Here is a 22,663-nt window from a genome sequence, read left to right as displayed (position 1 = left end):
GCTTTTAGCAGCCCAGAGTCTTTCTCTAATAAACTGAACTTTCTCTAAGGCATCGAATACCAAGTTAGTCCCTATAACTAAAACCTTACTAACTTTGAACCAATCAATTGGAGATCTACACCTCCTACAATAGAGAGCTTTGAATATAGCTATCTGTATAATGGAATGATATCTATTATTGTATACAAACTCAATCAAAGGAATATGGTCATCCCAACTACCCTCAAAATTAATTGCACACGCCCTTAGCATATATTTTAGGGTCTGAATCGTCCTTTCTTCTTGACCATCTGTCTGAGGATAAAAGGTTGTACTAACATGAATTTGGGTACCAAGACCCTTTTGGAATGCTTTCCAAAAATGAGAGGTGAACTGGGTACCTCTATCAGATATAATAGATATCGAAACACCGTGTAATCTAACCAACTCTCTGATGTAGAGTTTGGCATAATCTTTAGTTGAATAAGAGGTATGAACTGGGAGTAAATGAGCTGACTTGGTCATCCTTTCTATAACAGCCCAAACTAAATCATGTTGACGACGAGTTTGAGGCAAACCCATCATGAAGTCCATGTTCACTTCTTCCAACATCCAAGTAGGAATAATGAACTCCTGTATAGGTCCACTAGGCTTCTAATGCTCTATCTTAACCTGCTGATATGTAGAGCTTTTAGACTCAAACTCTGCCACATTCATCTTTATGCCACTCCACTAATAGACCTCCCACAAGTTATGGTACATCTTTGTGTCCCCAGGATGAATAGAGTAGTGCACACCATGCACTTTTGTAATAATTTGATGCCTTAAGTCATCTACAGTTGGAACACACAGATGACCCTAATAATACAGAACACTATCTCCCCTTAGGAGAAAACCTCCCCTTTTTGATCCTTAACTAACTCTTTTAACTTGACTAAACTCGGATCTCTATCTTTCTTTTCTTTCACCTCAAAAACTAGAGATGATTTCGTACTACTCTAAACCCATATATATCTCTCCTCTGTATCGACTAAGTGAATACCTATTCTAGAAAAATAATGGACTTCCTGAGCTACCTTCTTCTTACTTTTCTCAAAATAAGCAACACTGCCCATAGACAATTTACTGAGAGCGTCGGCCACTACATTGGCCTTGCCTGGATAATAAAGGGTACTCATATCATAATTCTTCAAGAGCTCTAACCACCTTCTCTGATGAAGATTGAGATCTTTCAGATAAAATACATAGTGAAGGCTCTTATGATTTGTGAACACATCAATAGGAACTCCGTATAGATAATTCCTCCAAATTATTAAGGAAAAAACCATGACTGTTAACTTAAGATCATGAGTAGGATAATTCTTCTCATGGGGTTTAAGTTGTCTGCAGGCATAGGCTATTGCCTTACCATGCTGTATGACGACACAACCCAAACATACTCTGGATGAATCACAATACACTATGAAACTATCTGAACCATCTGGAAGAGCTAGGACTGGATCTAAGGTGAGTTGAGTCTTCAACTCATGAAAACTCTTCTCACAAGGATCTTACCACTGAAACTTGACTTTCTTCTGAGACAATCTGGACATAAGGGATGCAATAGAAGAAAATCCCTTAACAAATCACTTGTAATTGTTAGCCAGACCTAAAAAACTCTTGATATCTGATGGAGAGATAGGTTTGGGCCAATTTTTTACTGCTTTTGTCTTTTGAGGATCTACTCTAATCCCATCACCTAAAATTATATGGCTAAGGAATGCTATTAACCTTAGAAAAAATTTGCACTTATAGAATCTGGCAAACAACTAATGATCTCTGAGATTCTAAAGTACGATTCTGAGACTGTCTGCATAAGCATGCTCACTGCGGGAATAGACCAAAATATCATCTATAAAGACTATGATGAACATGTCTAAGTACTGCTTGAACAAACGGTTCATCAAGTCCATGAAAGATGTTGGGGCATTGGTAAGACCAAATAAAGGCTATTTTTTGAATGTCATATTCTCTGACTTTGAGCTGATGATAGCCGGATCTGAGGTCTATCTAAGAGAAATAATTGGCATCCTGAAGTTAGTCAAATAAGTCGTCAATTCTGAAAAGTGGATACTTGTTCTTGATCATTATTTTAGTGAGTTGATGGTAGTTTATGCACTTTCTGAGAGAACTATCTTTCTTTTGCATGAATAAGACTGGTGCACCACATGAGGACATACTGGGTCTAATGAATCCCTTATCTAAGAGATTCTTTAACTTTTCTTTTAGTTCTCTATGTTTTGCTGGTGCCATTTTGTATGGAGAAATAGTTATAGGCTGAGTATATGGAAGAAGGTTAATGTTGAAGTCTATTTCCCTTTTGGGAGGAATCCCTAAAAGATCTTTGGGAAAGAAATCTAAATATCCACTCACGATTGGGATTGATTAAAGGATGAGAGTTTCATAAATAGTGTCCTTAACTTGAACAAGATGATAGACACATCCTTTAGATATTATTTTTCGTGCCCGAAGGTAGGAAATAAGCTGACCACTGAAAGCGGATACACTACCCTTCTACTTTAGGATGGGTTCATTTGGAAACTAAAATTGGACTCTTATATTTCTCTATTCAACTGTGACATAGAAGGAATGAACCCAATCTATGCTGATAATGACATCAAAATTATTCATCTCTAATTCGACTAAGTCTGCTGAAGTAACTTTCTGAAATATCATAATCGGGCAGTTCCTGTATACCCATCGGGATATGATGGTTTTACTCACTAGGGTAGAGACTAAGAAGGGTTCCACTAGAATTTCTAGACTAACTTCAAAATCAACTTCTATATAAGGAGTAACAAAAGACAAAGAAGCTACTTGATCTAACAAAGCGTGAACATACATATGAAAGATCTGTAATGTACTAGTAACCACATCAGGAGAATTTTCATGATCTTGCCAGGATTGACGAGCATAGAGTCTATTTGGGTATTGCCCACTAGTAGCACTGGAAGTGGTACCCTACTAATTTGGGTGACCAAACTAAGTTGAGGAACGGTTATGCTAACCCTGAGGACCTAGCTAAGGATAGTCTCTGACTCTGTGGCCTATCTTGCTACATCTGAAACAAATACCACTATAATCTCTGCAAATATCCTGATGGTGCTTGCCACAAGTCTGGCAAAGAGGATAGGTGCAAACACTACTAATACTTCCCTGAGAGTTTGAGCCTGACGCTTTATCCTTATTAACCTTCTTAAACTTAGGAGATGGAAAAGTAGCAGAAGAATGAGCTCAAACTGATGGCTTAGGACAAAACTGAGAACGGTTTTCTTCTTCTGATTTAGATTGAGCAAAGTTGAAACTACCTGTCTTTTCTCTCTTATTCTGCTTGTACCTCATCTTAATCTTTTGATCTTCTATCTGCTGAGCATGAGTCATAATCGTGGCTAAAGTCATGCCACTATTCAACATTGTAGACCTACACTCATTGACCACACTATCATTCACCCCAGAAACAAACTTACTCATCTTGGCCTTGCCATCTGCAACCACATGAGGAGCATATCTAGCTAATTGAGTAAACTTAAGAGGATGCTCTTTCATTATAATGTTTCCCTGCCTGATGTTAATGAATTCTAACACCTTAGCCTCTCTCATCTCTAGGGGAAAGAACCTTTCTAAGAATATGGTGAAAAACTCCTCCTACTCTATAGTTCCTACATCATCTGGCCTTTCTGACTTCTACTATTTGTACCAAGTGTTAGCAACATCCTACAACTAACATGCAACTAGCTCAGCACTCTCAATAGCTGACACCATCATAATGCCAGTAACCTTCTAAACATGATCAATGAATTCCTGAGGGTCCTCATCGGACTTAGACCCTAGAAAGGATGGAGGATTCATTCGGGTGAAGTCCTAAATCTTGGCTGCAGCTAAATTGCCTACTAGGTTGGCTGAAATAATAGTTGGTCATTCATTTTATGTAGTAACTGGCTGAGCAAGTGTAGTGAATACAGCTCTAAAATCTGCATAATCGCCCAAAGGTTCTTCAGGCTGAGGGCCTGACTGATTCCTGTTTCCTCTTTTAGAAGGCATGTTCTGTAGAAGAAAGGAAGAAACGGATTATCCTAAGAGATTGACTTAAGATTTTTCTCACTGGCACGACATGAATACTGAAAGAAGAAAACTGTTCCTAAGACATCTTATAGCCTTCTGTACATATATGTGGTGCACAACACACCCATGCACAAGACTCTACTCGATGCGGTTTTATGACTTCCTAGGACTCTATTGAACCTTAGGATCTGATACCAAGTTTGTAACGCCCCTAATTTGGTACACGGAATGCTACACGGTGATCATGACCACAAAGGACCACAACTAACCCATGACTGATATCTGTACCTGTATACTGCATAATATACTGTATCATTATGGAAACATGAACTAAAAAGCTATAAGGTTCAATACTGTAACATAACTAACAAAGATATAACCTTAGAATGGGGTATGAAATACCAAAAACAAAACTGAAATAACATAATAGTCTGAACACAATAGTTTGGAAAGCCTCTAACTAACTGAATTATCTGAATAAGGAGTTGATGGGACATGTCCCCAACTAACTCCAACTAATAAATTACTTAATAAGATAGTAAATAAATGATCCTGTCCTTGAGAGAGAGGAATCACAGCTAAATTTGACTTCTGATACTGGAATTCTACTGATGCTCTCGAGATTGTGCTTCTGAACCTATGGTATAAGATACCATAATGCAAATGCTTCAGTACTTTTAATGTACTGGTATATGTGTAAGGTAGGATGAATACATGGTGTTCATATGCATGAACAATACTAGCCAACTGACTAATATGAATGTGAGAATACAGGCATGAAAACATAGTAACTATATCTGAGATCGTGATAACATGAATTTATTGATAACTAACATGACTGATAACTGAGTTTTGATGGCTGATATAACTGATAACATGAATGACTATATCTAACAGTCCTGAATCTGATGGAACTAGCTGAGTTCCATACTATTCTGTGATAATTGTATCTGACAGTCCTAAATTTTGTAGAACTACCAAGGTTCTATTACTGAGACTGAATTACAGTATCTGGCAATCCTGATTCTATTACTAAAACCGTGGGAAGTAGTCATCTAACCGACATGCCCCTAATACGCAATTATGGATGAGTTGGGGTACAATCTGTAACCCCAATTGAAAGGGTGTCAATACTGCACCATTGGTAAGGACAATATGTGAGTAACCCTTATATAACATGTAACTCTAGTGAGAATGGTGGGAACCCTCATATAACAGGTTAAGACACCTTATCTACCCTTATATAGCTGGCTATGATGTCTCAACCTATGCTATCTATATAGTTCTGGAATGCAAGGATTGCTTCAAAGAATCACACCCTCATATGACAGGTGAGTTTCCATCCTTAGGTTCACTCGATGCTAATTTCTACTCCCATCTGAATAGACACTGATCATGGATTACTGAACTAGATTGGACTGGACTAAATTAACTGAGTTCCGTAGACTGATGAAATAGTACTGGGATTACTGTATTACTGAGTTTGCCTGAGTCACATAACTAACTGAGTTTTATGGATCATGGATTGACTGAGGATGCCATGCAAACATGACAAAGACTCTAGGCACACAACTATATTTGCAGATACAAGTATCCCCAAGACTCGATGGAAGGAAAATGAGAAGGCATGACATTCTTGAATACATGATTAACATCAACAATCCATAATACAATAATTAAAGATATTTCACGGGCATTTGATTGTCATAGCTTCGTACGTGAATAAGACATCATGTATACATAGTATAATTTCATATGGCTAACTCACGAGCAATCCAACAAACAATTTCAATACATAAAATATCATGGAAGTCGGATCACAATTAAGCTATAGTGCACAATTTCTATCCTCCTAGGCATTTTATCAGATGCCTTGCATGAACCCTTAGGGTATAGGCCTAATATCAAATGGACACATTATAAATAATTCAATTAATGAATTTCACTCACGTGTTAATGTAATTTCATGAAAAACACATAAATATTAGAACTTGGGAATTATTTAACAAGATAAACACGGTTACAACCAACCCACAACATAAATATCATGACTCATAATTTAAAATAGGGGTCTTGAGCTTTATGGATGAAAGGAATCCATAAATCAACACAATGCATACCTTAGTTCTTGATTTAGCAAAGATTGATGAAGAGACTTTCTTGACCTTGAATCCCCAATTGAAACCCTAGCTTGTTCTTGAGAGAAAATTGAGGGAAACTTGTATATTTTGGGTTCCACATAGATGAATCTCGTGTTAAAGAGATTAAATAGGGGTGGAAAGTTGAAACTTTTAACCCTGAACACAACTATTAATTATAGTGAAATTTTTAAGAATTGGACCCCTGGCGCGATGCGGTGCTATTACGCTGTATCAATTGAATTTGACAACAGGGAAATTGAGGGATGGCGCAAGCGGAGACATCACGTTACCACTTCATCTACAACCTGGAAGTTTGGCGCAACGCACCACTATTGGGGACCCCCACTGGAATTTGACAATTGTTATTTTCTCCTGTGGCGCTGCGTGCCATTGACTAATATGGCGCTGTTTTACGACGAGAACTTGAAATAGTCATAACTTCTTACCCGGTCATCGGATTTAGAAAAATCTTATATCAATGAAAATCTTGTTGAATTTCCCACTTGACAAAGTGTGAAAATCTTGAAAATTCCCCATGGAATAAACATCATTCAATTTAGAATCTAATTGTTGACATTTTTGAGATAACATTAGTTAGGAAACTTTTGGGTATTACACATAATCAACCTTAACATTCACATCACAATCACATGCAACAAATTAAATATTTTATCTTATGAAGAAGAGTAGATAAAAGTCTCCATCAAAGCCGAGCCACAAATCCTTAAATCATTCACCAAACATCAATTTTCACTACATAACTACAAAAATGCCATAATGCTATAAAAATCATAATCTATTCATCAATACAAAAATATGATACCCATTTTAAACCATTGTGCTTTGGGTTAAGAAATGACAGCAAAAACTCTAATTGGATCTCATTTACAAAAATCACATTACCGAGGTCACCCCAACATTCATATATTATCAAGGAATCATAACCCTTAAGAATGGATGAAAACAAAGATCATTTGTTGCTAAAATCAAGACCCTAAGATATTTGGGATTTCGGTCAAGAACCAAGAAATTCACTAAGAAAGGGATGAAACAGTACCTAAAATCTAAATATATTCTTGATAATAGATGTTAATCAATAGCTGAAGTCACCCTCGATACTAAATTTTAAGTTATCATACTCCTTAGGCATTTTCCTCTAAAGAGAATGGGTGGAAATGGGATATTTTGCAATCTAGGAGCCCGATTGATAGCCCCACCAGGTATCCAAGTGTTGCTATCGCACACCTAGGGGTTGTAATTGCACTATCTTACCCTAGGAATAGATATTACAATTAAAATAACTGTTTATGCATCACACTATCTTTCCCAGCACTAGATATTAGATACAACTTTAGAAAATTTCTAAGTTTTAGCTAAGGCCTCGAAATTATTTCAAACTCCAATTTACGTAAATCACTTATGTAATCACACTAAATTTGACATTCTAGATGTAATGGAAAAGTTAAATTTTCCATCCAAGGTCGTTTTGACCAAATATGGGTTACACACCCAAATATCCAATTTTTCATCTTTCTAACCAAAAGGTTGTAATGAGCTTTGGTACATTGGGTCCCAAACCTAAGGTCTACCTATCATAAAATTGATATTTCAGAGCTTCTGGCATAGTAAAAATTTGCATCCAAGATCATTTCACCAAAGTTTTTTTGAATGGCCACTTGGAACCAGCAAAGACTTTAAAATAGGGAATTTGCTCTAAAAAACAAATGAAATTTCCGGTAACCAACTGTCAATCCCATAAAGTCATAAATGACTTGGGGTGGCTATGAAGAAGATCTAATTGGAAAAATAATAAGTTTTTTAAAATGATCTTGATGGTCACTACACTTCATTGGGATGGTGATGATGGAAAATTCAAGGAGAAAGTTGATAAGTCGTTAATTTGAAAACTTGCTAGCAACTTTTAAGCTTAAATATTCATCCTTTCCCATTGACTTAATGTTAATCACATACTTAATGCTTGTTTTTTCAAGTAAATATGACAATGGAACAATGATCAAGTCATTCAAATTAACGAGAGGTCAAATATGTAAAAATAGAGCACTAAAGACCACGTGGGTGGTTTGGGAAGCCCCCCCACAAGCGAGTGACCAAACCAACCAAAATAACCTATAATACCCCAGATTTTTTCCTCTAAAAATTTCTTGACTTCTGTGATCACTGCCCATGTAACGACTGCTTAAGGAGTTTTAAAGTTTATTATAAGTCGTAGGGCCCCAATCATAGTCTGGCCAGTTTTGGTACCCAAGTTACTATCCTAATTATGACCACTATATTATGAGTCATAACATGAGGTCACATATCATATGGAGGGATTCGTTACCAAACTAGTTGATTGGCCAATGTTTCTATCCTAAGAACAACTAGGACTCTACGATTTGTAATGTCAGATTTTAAGGCAAATGGTATGACTCGTAAGGTAAACAGTCAAGATGCCCTGAGTCAATGCCTAGAATATAAGTCCAGGAAATGACTCGTACCTAGATTTCACAAGTTGTGATATAACCCGTTGAGACTGAGGATAGTTTTTCCTACACATTCTTATTAAGGGAAAATTAGTCTTTTCACCCTTTCAACTTATATCCCGTGACTTAAAATACTCTTGTAGACCTATTATCATATAAATAATAATAACATAAGCACTATTATTCTCTCTTAAATCGCCAAGGCAAGAAAACCTAGGGTTTCTTAGGATTTGGCTTCTAAAGCTCCAAGTAGTGATTTCCCTCCATAGTTATCAATACTTTTAGGAAGGTATCCCTTCCTTAAAAACTTTTGTTTTATTCAGGGCATGCACTGTTGATATTAATGTGGTTTTAAATGTTGATTTTTGAACTTGAATTGAAGGTTTTGGATGAATGTTGCTTGAATAGTGTTCCCATGATTTTATACGCATCATTTATTCTTTATTAATAGTTTTTTAACTGATTAGGTGCACATTCATGGTAATATGGAATGGGGATTGTGGCATTCCCCCAAATCGATGACTTTTGTTATTGTAATTGGGTTGGGAATTGTGTAACCTCAACCCACTTGAATAATTGACTTTGAAACATAGTTAATCACATTGTATTGCTTTCTATACTAAAGTATTGCATTTCATAAAAGGCAAAATAAAATACGAATGATCTCTTGAAGGCCTTGATGACCATGTGTTGACTTAATTATAAACTATAGGGGTAAAGGCATACCCCCATGTTAATTTTTTTAAACTACTAGGACCGAGGAATTCCCTAAAAAATCTTATTTAATAAATCATGGGGGTTAGGGAATTCCTCCAAGGTGATGAGTAATTGGAATGACATAATGGTATTAGCTTACAAGTGTAATTGATATGATGATACCAATGGTATATATCATAATGGATAATTATTGGTTAATAAATGGGAATGTATAAACTATTTTAATCATGATTAATGAGGGGTTGTGTTGCTTATCATGAAGGTGTAAGTCCAAGGGACGAAGAACACTGGAAACCATATTTCCCAATATGGGGGTCTTAAAGACTGTAGGCATAGTTCATACTTATATATTCATATATCCTGGAATGACATGGGGTCAAGTCATTCCCTGGTCTTCCTTACATATCTCTTGTTCTTTCGTCTAACACATACTGGGGCCCTTTCAGTAGGGAAATCTAAAGCCATATAGCCTATGGGTGCCTAGATAATGGGATAGCTACATAGTCTAGGTTAATGTTTTAAATCTCATGCTAAACCTTATATTGTATCCCCGCATGTTTTATATATATATATGATTCTGTGCATATTACTTCGAATGATTTTGAATTGACTTGATCTTGGCATTATTTTGTCCTTTCTCTGAGTTACTTGTTAGTGCTCACCCTTTATCCATTCTCAAATATTGTATTGCCACACGATGTAGGGGTTGGAGACTCTTCTGCTTTTATTGCAGAGTAATATGTGATTTTTGGATTTTCCAAGAGTGAGCTTTGAAGTGGTAAACTTCAATTTTGTAAAAGGCCCTCATTTCATGGTCTAGTTGTTATTTATGTCTTAAACTATTTCAATGGGTATTTATCTATGGTCATGAGAATATCCCTACTTTTTTGATGTTTGGTTTCATAGAGGCTTTTATGGAAAAAGTGTGGGTGTATTGTTTAGTGGATTCTTCGATCCTTCTTGATATAGATTTCTATATTTTGTTATATGATTGAAACTCAATTTTATCTTGTCATATGTTAATAACTCCACTCTATCTTGTTATTTGTTCTAAATTCATCCGCTGCTAGTTATTGTGTTCTTATTGGATAGGCTAATGGTGGTATTCTCCGATCCTTGATGGACTTGAGATACTTGTCTCAACTAAGCCTTGGATTGGGTTGTGAAAATCTTGATATCAAATCCTAGGTAAAGTATCATTGGGTGTCCACTAATCTATGTCAAGTAGTGTTTTTTTAATGAGTATCTAGCGTGGCACACTTATAAAGGAGAGGCTACAAGGCATTTAAGAATGTTCCCCTTTCTTGTGTTCTATTTTTGTGATATAGAGTCTAAGGCATTGAAAAATTCTCTAATACCATTTGTTCGTATTTTAGATCATGCCTCCTCTAAGATCTAATTATCATGGAAAATCCTCTATCACATTTAAGGACTAGATGGATTGAACTTATTTTGCGTATGGTGTCAAGACCCGATCTAGGGTCATTGCTCCAGACTGCCCATGTGAAGTTCCACTAGTCCCTATCACTCCTTATCTGGCTCCTTGGGCTGATAATTTTCATGCCTCACCACCCTAAGGAGATATTTCTAAATCTTAATTCCATCTATCTATTAATAAGCTAAATCATTTGGTGACTTCTTAAACTTATCAGTTTGACTGTGTTGGTTCTATTTCTCCATCTTCTGAGGTCACTAGAGTTGGTCAGTTTATGAGATTAAATCCTCCGACCATTACTTGCTCTAAGGTTAATGAGGACCCTCGCGGTTTATCAATGTAATGGAGAAGATATTCAGTGTTATGTATGCTACTGATGTCGAGGATGTGGAATTTATCGCATATCAGTTGAAGGATCTGTCATTAGTTCTATAAGGAGTGGGAGTAGTTGAGGGATTATGAAGCTGAGCAGGTTGTGTGGAAGGATTTCTCTAGTTCTTTCATTGATCATTTCTTTCTTCAAGATTTTAGGGAGGCTAAGGTCGAAGAGTTTGTAAACCTGAAGAAAGAAAGGATGATTGCAAAGGAGTATGCTTTGAAATTCCACGTGTTGTCTCATTATGCCCCAAAGATTGTGTCTAGTATGAGGGCGAGAATGAGGAAGTTTGCTTCAGTTTTGTCTCAAGACTTGGTACTAGAGTGTAAGGATGCAATGTCGAATAGTAACATGGATATCTCTAGGTTTGTGGTTTATATTCAGCAAGTTAAAGATGAAAAAAAGAAATCAGAAGAAATGGGAGTGAAGAAGAATAAGAAGTTTAGATATTCAGAGCAGGGAGGAGGCCAACACAATAGTGGTAGAAATAGTAAGCAGTGGGGCAAGAAGAGGACTTGGGGAAACTCGGTTCATATTATACAACTAGTGCTCCATATCTTAAACCATCTAGTGGTCGTGACTTTTAGACTAACAGTGGGTTTAAAGCCCAAGGTGCTTAGTATCAAGCTAGTGGAGCTTAGTCAACCCCACCTTAACCTTCTTACAGATTTTGTGGACAGTTGCATCATGGTTATTATGATGATAGGGGGAATCTGTATTTCAAATTTGGCCAGCCTGGTCATATTTAGAGAAACTGTCCAACAACAAATATTGCTACTAGAACTAAAACATTTTTGATTGCTAATTGGTACCGGCACTAGCGAAAATCATCTTTTTGCCCTTGCCACCCATCTGGAATCTGAGGCATCTCCTGATATTTTCACTAGTATGTTACAACTTTTCTATCATGATGTATATTGTCTGCTAGATCCAGGGACCACCCTTTCTTATGTGACCCTTTAAATGGTTGTTAACCCAGTAGGTGATTCTAGTGTGACTAGAAAGGGCTATATGGGTGTGGTGTCTATTTGTGGTAGGGAGACCTTGGTGGATCTGATAGATTTAGATACGGTAGCCTTTGATGTAATCGTGGGGGTGGATTAGATTCACTTGTGCTATACGTCTCTTGATAGTAGGACATAAAAGGTCAGTTTCTATTTCCCTAATAAATCAGTAATAGAGTAGGAGGCGTTCCCTAGTTCGTGTCACGAGCCAATTCTCAGGTCACGATAGTACCTATGATAACACCTGGTAGGCAATCCAACCCATAGCCCAAAATGGCTAGCAATAGACTACTCAATAATATAAGGAAACGAATGCGGAATAAATGAAATAAAGATCGATATATAATAAAATTCAAAAATCTGGTAGTATCAGTACAAGAGCTTCTAATATAATAAGAGTACAAAAGTGAAATATCAAGAGAACTACACTAATACGACTTATCTTTGAATCAATCATAGAGAATAGTCTAACACGTATGAGAGAGATAATACTCCGAATGTCAGGAGCTCACTTCAAGTCTCCGAACCATGGCTGCTCTGCACGATGCACACATTAACAACAATAACCCATACTATGATCTGTAGGCTGCAGAAGTATAGTATGAGTACGAAATGAATGGTACTAGTAGGAAAATGCTAACTGAGATCCAAAGTTAAATCAGACATATAAAAACATATAAATAGAATTAAAACTATACCAAAGAGTCCATAAATCATATAACAACCAATGAAATAATAATGAATAACTATCCTATTCATGTCCAATGAACCCAAATAATAAGGCTAAGGAAGTAATAAGGGTTCACTATCTTATTCCATCCATAGTTACGAATCTAAACAATATACCGTATATCCATGGCCAATTTAAGAATAAAGAGAAAAAGAAGAATATATAATAAAATACAAGGCTGAGGAGTGAATATACCATATGAACAAATGAAGGAAGCGACATATAGTGGTAACATAGCTACATATAGGTAAATATATATATATATATATATATATATATATATTGAAGTCTCCACAAAGAATAACCTAGATCATCATATCCTCATTCCAAGTCATCATTATAATCCTACAAGGATTCAATTATATCATACTCAGGGCTTCTAATTCACATGGCTAGACATGAAATAATTGTGCATAACAATGCAACCATAAGATAGAAGAACCCAAAAACATACCTCAAATCTCGATACCGGGTAAATTACCAATCAATAATAAGCTATCCATAATAATGATCATAACAATGATAATAACAATATCAATAACAGTTTGAATAACCGACAACTCCCAAAAACTAAATACCTAGCCGAGCCTATGCATACCCTTATCGCCCCAAACTCAGAATGTTCAATCAACATACAACAACACAAGACTTATTCATCACACATATTTATGAAACTATCCCATATCGACTGATAGACATAGGCGCATACTAGTGATAGGCAATGCGTATACAAGAATGAATTAAAGGTACAAAATCATTATCACTATCATCCTCTAGACTCAAATCAGGTATATATATTTCATCATCACAACATCTTATGTCCATGTCGGGTATTAATATCATCATCACAGTATCCTATGGCCTTGGCAGCTATCAATAACATCATAACAGTATCCTCCGTCCTTACTGAGTAACAATATATCATCACAATAGTATCCTCCATCCTTGGCGGGTATCAATATATCATCACAACCATCAATATATATATATATATATATAGAAAGATAGATGTAATAGGTGCACGGACTCAAGTCATGGATAAAAGGAGTGTAAATCCATAAGTTTATTACCCGGAGTGATCTTTTAGACTAAATAATTGTGAAAATATAGAAAGGGATAGAATATCTCACGATCGAAGTAAATAATAGTGTCAAGTCATGGACTAGAATCTGTCTCGACCAAATCTTTATAACATCATTATTAACCTCTTTCATATAATTAAGTTATCCATTAATTTAGGAAATTATTATTGAGAATAAATCCATTTTTAAAGGTGAAAAGTGGATTTCAAACCTTATTTACGAAGAACAGTCATAAAATTGTATTTCAGCCAGAATCACATCAATTACCACTATAATAATACGAATTTACTAAATCTATGCATGTCATCACCAGTATCCAAATTAATAAAGTCGTAAGCAATATACCTCATCTTTCTCTGTACCATACCGGAGAGATATGTATATAAACATGTATATGTATATTCTTAAACTACAATCGTATCCTTTAAAAGGATAATTATTTCCCAGATGTTATTCGATAACATAACATGGCCCTTGGCCCAATAATATGTACAAAAAAATTAAAACCTCAATATCACAACCTTAGGCCCATATACATATCTGAATCCCATATCGATAATTATATTTATAAATGGTATAATATCTATTATCATCTCATATATACGTGGCATCTCACATCTAGGAGGCGTAATATCGATAAGCATATCACATCTATAAGACATCTCATACTTATAGGTCATACATTATGACTATGAAGAATATCACCTCTCTAGACAAATTATCATGTCTAAGAGGAATATCATCTCTATAGGACAAGTAATCATAACTAAGAGGAAAATCATCTGTATAGGCCCAACAATCATAACTAATAGGGAAATAATCTCTATTGGCCCAATAATCATAACTAAGAGGAAAATCATCTCTATAGGCCCAATAATTATAACTAAAAGGAAAATCATCTTTATAGGCCAAATAAACATAACTAAGAGGAAAATCATCTCTAAGGGCCAAATAATTATAACGAAGAGGAAAGACATCTCTATTGGTCAAATAATCATAACTAAGAGGAAAATGATATTTATAGGCCCAATAATCATAACTAAGTGGAAATTATCTCTATAGGCCAAATAATCTTAACTAAGAGAAAAATCATCTATAAGGGCCCGAAGTCATGTCTAAGATAAAACAGCACCTCTTTGGGCCGAGTATCATGTCTAGGAGGAAATAGCATCTCTATGGGCCAAATACAAAGTCTAAGAGGAAACAGCGTCTCTAAAGGTCCAATATAATGTCTAAGAGGGAATATTATCTCTAAAGGCCCATTATTATTTCTACAAGGAATAATATAGCCATAACTCATAAGTCATAATCCAGGGAGCATCATTACAATTTACCAAGTCATGAAGTAACCTTATACTAAGGTTTACTATTCTCAACTATGCCTAACATTTGCAAATAGGTCCACAAGTCTTAGACTATGTGGGCCGGACAATTCCACTTCTAATTCGTAATTGCCATATTTAGGCAAACTATGACCCAAACTATGCTAAGCTATCTAGTTCAACTTCTAGATGTCAAGTAAGCCATAACCAACCGTAAGGTAGGAACTTAGTCTAGAAAAAGGGGCATTTAAGTCAACTCTACCAAAATTAAGGTAAGGTCACCACACTAGACCAACAAGATTTAAATATACCAACCATTCTTCAAATGTTCAAACCATATCCAAAAAATAGCATTATATCATAACCACACAAAAATTTACCTCAAACTAGGGAGAAGGCTAAAATATGATTCTAAAAGGGTTATTCCACATTCAATTTATAGGTCAAAACCTCCATCAAATTACCAAACTTCAACATTCAATACTAAGTCATTTTATGCATTAATCAAATGTAACATTCACATTCACACATAATATATAACATACATCATCTACAGAGAAGAGTAGACAGAAGCCTATCTCAGAGTTGAACCGAAGAACCTCCCACCATTCACTCAAAACATGTTTTTATTCCACAAACCCAAAATGCCAATACACTATAAAAAGAGTAATCTACTAATCAATACGAGTCTAACGATACCTATATCGTACCATTGTGCTTCAGGTCAAAAAACGACACCAAAAACACCAAGCAGGGTCCCACATACAAATAATGCATTTCAAAGGTTAACCCAACATGATATCAACCTCATACATCATTAAGGAATCATAAACCTCAAGAAATGGGTGATAACAAAGCTAATTTTTGCTAAAATCAAGCGCTAGGTTAATTTGGGGTTTTGGGTCCAAAACCAAGAAATACATAAATAAAATGATGAAATCTTACCATAATTTGAGTAAAAATCATTATAATAGATGTTTAGAAAGCTCCCAAGTCACCCACAATGATCATTTTTTAGTTATTACACTCATTTAAGGATTCTAGGTCTCAAAGATGGGTAAAAATGGCCAAAATACGGCCTATATGGTCCTTATATACCTATGCCTGGTAAAGAAATATCGATATCGCAGTCCTAGGGGCCGCTATTGCGCTAGCACCAAAGCTATACAATAATTTGTGATTGAGGTTGCTCCCCTAGGCGCTAGATGACAACAAATTCAAAATCTTATTTTGACCCTCGAAACTCATTATAAATCCAACGAACATGATCCAATAATGAATTTTGAGTGTAAACCACATTTAAATTCCATTGGAATCATCAAAACTTTCTTCCATGGTGGTTTAGGAAAAAAGTATGGCCCATACTTAAAGTTTCATTATTTTAATAAAATCTGCTCAATAGCAAAAAAAAAAAATGTCTACGAGCCTTGGAACCTAAACCAAGTGTCCCCTAGACTAAAATCAACGTTCAAGACATGATGGTGAAGTTGGATTTTTAATTTGAAGTCGTGTCAACTATATATGGGTCCCACACTAGTATTTTGATTTTCTAACTTTTTGATCAATAGGTCAAAATGAACTTGGGTGCATTAGGACCTAAACCTATCTTGGACATTTTGAAAACTGAGTTATCTTCGACACTAAATCATTTTGAAAATATAGAAACAGATAGAATATCTCACGACTAAAGTAAATAATAGTGTCAAGTCATGGACTGAAATCTATCTTGGCCAAATCTTTAAAACATCATTATTAACCTTTTTCATAAAACTGAGTTATCTATTAAGTTAGGAAATTATAATTGTGAATAAATCCATTTTTAAAGGTGAACAGTGGGTTTCAAACCTTTTTAAGGAAAAATAGTCATAAGATCCTATTTCATCTAGACTCAAATCAATTACTGATATAATAATTATGAATGTATCAAATCTATGCATTCCATCACCAATATCAAAATCAATAAAGTCGTAAGCAAAATACTACATCTTTCACCATTTCATACTGAAGACATATGTATATAAACATATATATGTATATTTATAAACTACAAATGTTTCCCTTACAGGGATAATTACTTCTCGGATGTCCATTCAACAACATAAGACCGCCCTTAGGACAATAATATGTCTAGAATAGTCAAAACCTTATAATCACTACTTTAGGCCCACATGTATATATAAAACCAATGTAGGACAATCATATGTATAAGTTGTAGCTTATCTATAACCATCCCACATATAGAAGACATCTCACATCTAGGAGGCATAATATCAATAAGCATATCACATCTATAACACATCGTATATCTATAGGTCATACATCTTGACTATGAATAATATCACCTCTTTAGGCCAATTATCATATCTAAGAGAAATACCATCTCTATAGTCCCTATAAACATAACTTTGAGGAAAATAATCTCTATAGGCCCAATAATCATAACTAAGACGAAAAGCATCTATATAGGCCCAATAATCATAGCAAAAAGGAAAATTATCTTAATAGGCCAAATAGTCATAACTAAGATGAAAACTATCTGTAAGGGCCAAATAACAATAACTAAGAGAAAAATCATCTCTAAGGGCAAATAATCATAACTAAGAGGAAAATTATCTCTATAGGCCCAATAATCGTAACTAAGAGGAAAATTATTTCTATAGGCCCAATAATCATAACTAAGAGGAAAACAATATCTATAGGCCAAATAATCATAACTAATAGAAAAATCATCTATAAGGTCGCAACGTTATGTCAAAAGGTAATAGTATCTCTATAGACCAAGTATCAAGTCTAAGAGGAAATAGCATCTCTATAAGCCAAATATCAAGTCTAAGAGGAAATAACATATCTAAAGGTCCAATATAACATCTAAGAGGGAATAGTATCTATGAAGGCCCATAATCATTTCTATAAGGAACAACATGAAATTCAGGAGGGGGTGAATGGAAATTTTTCTATGAGTTGACTACTAACTCCTCACAATCAACTCACCTGTATATCAGTGCATTTTGCAAAATAGATTAGATTTAAAATAATTAAGCAAATAAATAACTGAAAGTAAAGTAATAAAACAAAGATTTATCTTGGTTATGAACACCAATATGGTGCTTACTTCTAGTCTCCTAGGGTTTCAAAGTTTCCATAGATCATTCAAAGTGGGGCTCAAGTACAATTATAGTAAACAAGTTCTAAACACTTATTTTGCTATTTAGATATTGTGACACAACTTCAGTTGATGTTAAAAAGTTGACTTGATCCTACTCTATATATAAAAATGTAACACCTCGATTTTCTAATCCGGAATCCTGCACGGTGCTCATGACCCCAAAGGACCACAAGCTAACCCATAACTAATATCTGTACCTGTATACTGTATAATATATCATAAAATATGGAAACATGAATATAAAAGGCCATAAGGTTCAAACTGAATAAACGTTTGATAACAAAATGTCTGAAAAAGGTATAACAATAACAAAATGAGTCATAAATACTGAAAATAATGAGATCTGAATATCTAATCTGACATCTAGTCTGAAAGCCTCTAACTGAAGTGAATAAGGAGTTGAAGAAATATGTCTTTAACTAACTCTATCTAGAAATTAAATAGTAAATATAGCAACAATCATATCATCCTTGAATCAGAAGGACTCACTGTAAACTTTGAACACTGAAATGCTACTGTTGATCTGAAGCTCGTGCCTCTAAACCTATAGTGTAACATAAGAGAAGGAACCATAGTGGAAATGTGTCAGTACATCTGAATGTATTGAGCATACGAGTGAGGTAGGCTAAATGCAAAGGGTTATATGCATGAACAATGCTAACTAATATGAATATGAGAATACATACATGCATAAATAACTATAACTGAACTCGTGATGATGCTAACTATTGAGTCTGAATGCTGACAACATAAATTTACTATTACTGAGGTACTAAATAAATTATTGACTATTTATGACAGTTCAAATTATAAAGAACTAGTTTGAATGACTGTGTATAACAGTCCTAAAACTGAATACTGGTAACGTTAGCTATGACAATTAATATAGCTGATATAAATGTAATGATCAGACTAATCGATATAACCGATACTAAGCGACTGTATCTAACATCCTACATTTTGATGGAACTATCTGAGTTCCATTCTACTTAGAGTAACTAAATCAAAGATCAATCCTATCTAGCGAGTGATCATGAGTATACTGATAATAAGGATGATTTAACTTAGTCTGAGATCAGTCCTATATAGTGGTTGATCTTTATATCTAATGATTTTGATACTGATTAATCATAGCTGAGATCAGTCCTAGCTAACAGGTGATCTTGAAATCTATCTAAGTTCTGATAGAACTATTTGAGTTCTATTTTATATGAGGTAACCAAATTTGAGATCAATCCTATCTAGTGGGTGATCTTTAAATCTGATGATTCTGATACTATTTAACTATAGTTAAGATCAGTCCTTTCTAATGGCTGATCTTGAAGTCTATTTATAATGATAGGGATTGTTTGTCTCTAACAGTATTGAATTTGTACTACTAAACTAAGTTAACTGTATCTGACAGTCCTAAATCTGTTATTGAAACTTTGAGATGTATTCATCTAACCAACATGTCCTAAGCTAAGCTTACTGGGGTCTACTCTACCTTGACTGGAAGGGTGTCACTACCGCACCACCAGTAAAGACATCTACTGTGGAGTTATTCCTAATCTAGTAGGTGACTCCTAGGATCAGTCCTATACATATAAATGTGCTAACGGGTGAACCCTGAGTATGTCAGTCCTATCTAATTGGTGACATCTCGTACCTATGCTAGCTACGTAGTTCTGGAACTTAGAGATTGCTTCTAGGAATCTCAATCCTAATCTGGCGAGTAAGTCCCCATCCCTTGGCTAACTCGGTGCTGAATCCTACTCCCATCTGAAAGACACTGAACTAAATAACTATGATGAACTGGATAACTGAACTGAACTGATTAACTAGACTGATACTAGTGGTATTGTTTAGAGGAGCTAAACTAAGTTTACTAGATTCCGATGACTAACGGAATGTACTAAATTTTGAGGATTGGTTGAGAGTACTGAAGTTACTGAGATTGACTTTGAATACTGAGGTTAAGGATATTACTGAGTACTGAGATCACTGAGATTACTGAACTACTGAGATTACTAAGGTTACTGGATTTTCCTAAGTCACATGACTGACTGAATTCTATAGATCATGGCTTGACTGAGAGTATCGTGAAAACATGATGTGGCTCTAGGTACACAGCTATATTTTCGGGTACGAGTACCCCTAGGACTTGATAGAAGGAAACTAACATACATGACTGACTTGATCATAAGAGTAGAGTCCATAATCCACAATATCATAAATAAGGGATTTCATACTAAGCATGGTTCTCAACAATCTATTTCATGGAAGGGAATTTCATACAACATATATATGCTTGCATAGCTTTCAATAACATGCTCATTACATATTACAACCACAATCCATAATATCATAACTTGGGGAATTTCATGAAGTACATGGGTATTCTACATCTTGTACATGAGTGGGTTTTGCAAGTAAGCATCGCATAGTTCCGTCATACTAGTTCATGAGTAATCCAACAGTGTTCACAAGACACATTATCAACATGGATGACATTGAATCATAGAGGCCTATCATGAATCCTTCCCATAGTCAAAATTTAGCTATAATTCATGATTTCTTGTCTCTTAGGTATTTTATCAAACACCTTACATGCACAACTCAGGCATAGGTGTAAATCATACAATTACTATCATAAATAATAAAACCTACATGTTTTCAACTCATATGATGTCATAGATTCATAATAACATATAAATATTCTATCTTGGCATCATTCAATACACAAACATGATCAACAATCCATTCATAACATGAAAACCATAATATATAGTTTTAGAAAAGGGTTCCTAAAATTCATGGACGAAAGAAGTCCATGAATGAACACACGCATACCTTAGATTAAGAATTCATGAAGATTGACGGCGAAATTTCCTTGAACTACACTCTTCTATGAGAACCCTAGGGCTTGTTCTTGAGAGTTTTGATCTTGAGAGGAAACCCTAATCTTGTGGTTGAGAGTGTATGAGAGATCTTTCTGAGATGTTTAACTAAAGAGAATGGAAGATAATACGCTCGTTGAGGATTATAAGTCGTGGGAAGTGAAGGTAAAATATCAAAATACCCTTACTAAAATGTCCCTCAATTGCTGGAAAAATATACTTGAAGCCATCCGTGACAGGCCATCAGGTTCGTGATAGGCCGTCACGAATGGTCATCACAAAATGGGTCCAAATTCTTGATTTTCTGCCCAAGGCTGACGACATTGTCAGAATTATCATTAGAATGTGACAACATCATCAAAAAGGTCATCAAAAATATGATAGCCCTTCAGAAACGTCGTCACCATTTTCCAGCTTGACATGCTGGAATAAAATGGGGATAACTCTTTTCTTGAATATCAAATTTAGAAGAAATTGGTATCTTTGGAAAGATAATTCAAAGGGATTTCATTTGATATACAGTAAACCACCCAGTTTATCATATACAATGAGTTATGGTTGATTGAAGTTGACCCAAGTTTTGACACTCACTAAAACTTGAAAGATAGGAAAGCTTCCAACTTGTACTTGAGTTAGGGGACCTATATGATCTAAATTCATGCTCAAATAGAGTACCACACTAAAAAAATTGATTAACACATCAAAATTTAAATAGGATTCGAGGCTTTTGAAACGTCTACGCATAGGAATGACAGATTTTCATCCTAGTCCAAAACTTAGGGTATTACAATTCTCCCCCATGTAAACATTCATCCTCGAATGATACTGGTTGAGATGAGAGAAAATACAAATTACACGAATATATAGCATGAATGACTAATCATGATTTCATGGATGACATGACTAAAAACTGAGCATATCATACTGTACATGCATATCTGATACATGGGTAGCTGATTTATAAATATAGAACTGAGTGTTCCGTTAAATTGAGTTTCTCAAACTAAGAATGCATATCTGATGCTTAATTGATAATTTGAATCCATGCATATCTGGGGCATAATTAGATAATTGACATGATACATGAATGCGTGACTAAAAGTACTGATAAGCTGGCCACACATATCTGATGCATGTATACATGACTGAACTGACTCACGATCATGCGATTGAACATGCAATGGTAAAGGCACTAAGATTGAACTAAAACATAAGCAAATGACTAATTCTTCTACGTGATATATGGAA

This window comes from Capsicum annuum, chromosome 5 (assembly GCF_002878395.1).
Source record: "Capsicum annuum cultivar UCD-10X-F1 chromosome 5, UCD10Xv1.1, whole genome shotgun sequence".
Taxonomy (NCBI): domain Eukaryota; kingdom Viridiplantae; phylum Streptophyta; class Magnoliopsida; order Solanales; family Solanaceae; genus Capsicum; species Capsicum annuum.
Note: the sequence above shows the minus strand (reverse complement) of the source record.